This window comes from Triturus cristatus, chromosome 1_1, assembly GCF_964204655.1.
Source record: "Triturus cristatus chromosome 1_1, aTriCri1.1, whole genome shotgun sequence".
In the NCBI taxonomy this organism is placed as follows: Eukaryota; Metazoa; Chordata; class Amphibia; order Caudata; family Salamandridae; genus Triturus; species Triturus cristatus.
Window position 1 is genome coordinate 212,746,905 of NC_140579.1, and position 4,922 is coordinate 212,751,826.

The window sequence follows — 4,922 nt, forward strand, 5'->3', positions numbered from 1 at the left end:
AAGCCTCCTCAGGCCCGCCGGACCCCGTCCCGGGTACCCTGCCACGCGGCAGGACACAGGACGGAGCCCAGGGTGGGGAGGCCGCCCTCCCCGGGGCACTCAGGGGCCTGGCCGGAGCTTCTGAACCCAGCCAAGCAAGGGGAGGCTCCCCGGCCACAACGGAACCCCGTCCCAGGCCTTTGGCAGTGCTGCAGGTCAGGGGACGGGGCCCAGGGCCGGAGCCCCTGACCCAGGGCCCGGCGGGTCCCCTGGACCCAGCCGGGGCTACCAGGCCCGGAGGCGCAGGGGAAGCCTCCCCAGGCCCGCCGGACCCCGTCCTGGGTACCCTGCCACACGGCAGGACACAGGACGGAGCCCAGGGTGGGGAGGCACCCTCCCCGGGGCACTCAGGGGCCTGGCCGGAGCTCCTGAACCCAGCCAAGCAAGGGGAGGCTCCCCGGCCACAACAGAACCCCGTCCCGGGCCTTTGGCAGTGCCACAGGCCGGGCGACGGGGTCCAGGGTCGGAGCCCCTGACCCAGGGCCCGGCGGGGCCCCTGGACCGAGCCGGGGCTCCCAGACCCGGAGGCGCAGGGGAAGCCTCGCCTGGCCCGCTGGACCCCGTCTAGGGCACCCTGCCACGTGGCAGGACCCAGGACGGAGCCCGCGGGAACTCGTTCGGGCACCCTGCCATACGGCAGGACAGAGGACGGAGCCTGGGGTGGGGAGGCCGCCCTCCCAGGGGCCTCTGGACCCAGCCCAGCAGGGGGGAGGCCTGCCGGGTCTCATCCAGGGCAGCCTACCACGTGGCAGGCCCCGGGACAGACCCAGGGCTGGGGCGGCATCCTGGCCTGTCCAGCTGCCGGCTGAGGACCTCTAGGCCGAGAGGGGTCCCAGAGTACCCTGTCCTTAGTAATCCGGAGGAAGGCTACCCCCCTTTCTGGTTACCCGCGTGCTCCGATTGACGGAGGGGACCCTAGGGGGCAAACACGCCCGGCCTCCTGGAGCCCTGGCTGGCATCCGGGAGGCAAATGGACCCTCATCGGGACTTCCAGGCCGACCCGGCCATCTGGTCGCCTCATTGGAAAGCATTGCGCGTGACCAGATGGCTATGGGGAAACATGCGACCAGATGGCCGGAACCTGAATGGACTCCTGTCTGCCAGCCCCGAGCCGAGCTATAGCGGTAGGGCTCCCGCCTGCCCACCCACGCAGGGCTCGGGGGCTCTGCTTCCCGGGGGGCTCGGGGAGCCCAGCTGGGCCTCAGGCACTTGGAGGACCACCAGAGCTCTCGGCCCGTGCGCCTGGGGGAGGACTGCCCGGGACCTGTGGAGCCCGTCCCGGGAACTTTGCCACGCCGCGGGCCGGAGGAGGGAGCCCCGGACGCCTGGGAGGATGTTGCCCGGGCATAGCCCATCTGGTCCCTGGCAAAGAACCGCCAGCCCCGGAGGGGTGTTCTGGCATACCCTGCCCCTACTAATCCAGAGGAAGGCTACCCACCTTTCTTGTAACCTGCACGCTCCGAGTGACAGAGGGGACCGTAGGCGTGGACACGCTGACCTCCTGGTGCCCTGACTGGGATCCGGGAAGCAAATGGACCCTCATCGGGACTTCCAGGCCGGTCCGGCCATCTGGTCACCCCATTAGAAAGCATTGGCTGAGGGGAAACATGCGACCAGATGGCCGGCACCTGAAAGGACTCCCGTCTGTCCGCCCTGAGCCAAGCCATAGCGGTAGGGCTCCCGCCTGCCCACCCACGTAGGACTCAGGGGGCTTTGCTTCCCGGGGGGCTCGGGGACCCCCGCTGGGCCTCAGGCACAGGGAAGACCACCGGAGCTCTCGGGCCCGGGCGCCCGGGGGAGGATTGCCGGGACCCGTGGAGCCCGTCCCGGGCACTTTGCCATGCAGTGGGCTGCAGGAGGGAGCCCCGGACGCCTGGGAGGATGTTGCCCGGGCATAGCCCATCTGGTCCCTGGCAAAGAACCGCCAGCCCCGGGAGGGGCGTCCCGGCATACCCTGCCCCTACTAATCCAGAGGAAGGTTACCCCCCTTTCTTGTAACCCACGCGCACCGTGAGGCTCAGGGGACCCTAGGCTCGAACGTGCCCAACCTCCTGGAGCCCTGGCTGGGATCCGGGAGGCAAATGAGCCCTCATCGGGACTTCTAGGCCGGCCCGGCCATCTGGTTGCCCCATTGGAAAACATTGCGCGCGACCAGATGGCAGAGGGGAGAGGTGCGACCAGATGGCCGGGACCGAAAGGACTCCCATCTGTCAAAACCCGAGCCTTCGCGCTAGGGTTCCCGCCTGCCCACGCAGGGCTCGGGGGCTCCGCTTCCCCGGGGCTCGGGGACCCCAGCTGGGACTCAAGCCCGGGGAAGGACCACCGGAGCTCTCGGGCCCAGATGCTCGGGGGATGACTGTAGGAGAGTAGGGTCTGCTTTCTATGTTCACCCCCACTTTTTGCTTTTGCTTTACTGGTTTTCGACTTAGATGTGGCTGTGGGCCTGCTAATCAGGCCCACAGCCCTGCTGTTCTCTCTCTAAATTAATACTATGTACTTTAGGTGCATAACCCATTTGGATAGGATCACCTTATTGGCCCCTGTACAGTGTACCTTAGGTACCCAGGGCATAGGTGTACCCTAGGCCTACCAGGGGCTGCAGCATGTATTATGCCACCCCTGGCCTGGCCTTCCATTATGACACAACTGGCTGATCACTCAGCTGGGGCAAGGTCGTGTAATCACCCCTTGCTTAGATATAGTAAGCCTATACCTATCTTATATATAGACACATGTGTACCTATCAGCCACTCCTATGGCAGGCCTTAACAATCCTGGAGGCAGAGTGCTTGGTAACATGTGAGATGGTGCTCTAGCATGAGCTGAGCCTGTCTGCAGCTTTCGGAACCATGTCCTTACAGCTGTTCTATGATATAGCCTACAATATACTCTTAAAGTGCCTTATAATCTTAAATGGTTATGGTAACTATGGTTTGGCTTTATCAAAACATGTCGTGTAAGGTGTCTACCACTCTGGAATAATACCCCCATCCCATTTCTGGGGATGAGGATATTATCCCTCCCTTCTAGAGGGAGAAGACATGTTGAAACCTACTTACCCGGTTAAAGTTAACCAGAGCCCCAGCATCACAAAATGGATGCTGCTGCCACGACACAAGTCTGACCTCCTGCTGCTGGGAGTGATCCCGGCACGGGAGGCTTGGACAATAGGTTTCCTGCCTTGGGAGGTGCGAGCACCACCCCAGACAGGCCTTAGTGTATTGGGGCAGGGAGGGATGAATGAAACGAGACACTGCCTGGGGCACACAAGGTGTCCCATGCATAGTCCAGTTCAAACCGGTGCTGGGGCACACCAGCCCCAGTCCTGGCGTGAAACTGGACAAAGGGAAGGGGGTGTAACCACCCCCCTCCCAGGTCCCACCCATAAGGCGTGACCTAGCAGGCAACCCAGCCCCCCACCCCAGATTAGTATAAGAGTGGTAGCTGGGCCCCAGGAGATTAGATTATCCTGAACCTGCAACTTGAACAGAAACTCTGGACCTTCGACATTCGACGAAAGAAGAAGACTGAAGAATCTCCCTTGTGGCTACCCTGTGCAAACAGGCACCATCAAGAGACTTACCCTTTGCTTTGCTGAAGTTCTACGAGGGACCGACTGCAGAGCCCGACCAGAGCCTTGACTTCCAGACTTCTCCGACCCTGATCCACATCCACAGCCGAGCTGAGATCCGTGGAGGCGACGAGAGACGTGGGACCGGCTACCTGAGAAAAGTGGCGAGTATCTTTCAGCGCAGCTTCTGAGGTACCCTCGAAGTTGTGCACCGGGGATTGAGAAACCCCAACCCCAAGCACCATCTGCACCGAAGATCAGCCCCCCACACTCCACGAGTCCTGCGTGGGGCCCTTCTGCATTTTCCTGCTTGCCGCATCTGTCCGGTTGCTTGCCCGTTGGCTAGCGGCCTTTGCGACGACACACCTTCGAATCTTCACTGCTGGTTTGGCTCCTCCAGACTGGCTCCCGCTCCTCTGCAAAAGAGAAGCACCCCAGACCTTCCTGGTCTGCACCAGAAGCAAGTCCTCCATTCTTCGTGGGTTCCGCTTGCCAAGGCTTGGTGAGTCCTAGTTCGACTTCGACGCCGCCGACAGCAAGAGCCTTTGTGGGACAGCTCGCCTCCTGGTCCTGGTCATCCTCGACGTCTCCTGATACCCGTGGCTGCTGCGACAAGCTTCACCTCTTCACCTGCAATCTTCACGACATCGCCTGGTTCCTTCCTGGTTCCACGTGGTCACTGGCTAGTGACCTTGACTCTGTCCCTTCTGCTTGCAGGTACCCTTCCTTCTTGATCCCGGCCTTGGGATCCACCGGACACTCTGCACTGACTGCCTGTCAGCAACTTTCCTTCAGGCATCCATAGAAGTCCACGACGAAACCCGACGCAAGTTCACACCTATGCACCCGCAGCCCGTGGGCTAGGTAACTTGGGTACTTCGGTGCTCACAAGGGTAGTGACTATCCTAGGGTCTAGTTTCCGAGTCTCGACTTTATAGCTACTCCAGAAGTGTCCTAAAACTGCTTATTTCAAAACTGTACTATTTCTATCGATTATACGCATTACGCGTGAGTGTTTCCACTCTGCACCTGAATCCCGTGGGCCTCCCACTTCCTAACTGTTGGTAGTGTAGTGTAGCCCCAGCGATTCCCTAGGCCTAGGCCTATCCTATTTCCATGACAGTGGTCCTTATACCACTTCTTTAGTATATGGTTTGCGTGGCCCCTAGGGCCTAACTGTATTACTTACCTGTGTGACTTAATGTATGATTAAATAAGACTGTGTTGTACTTACCTCGAATCTCATAAAGAGTGCCGAGGGTTTGACTAGAATAAATACACTTTATTTTATATATATATATCTGTTGTGGTG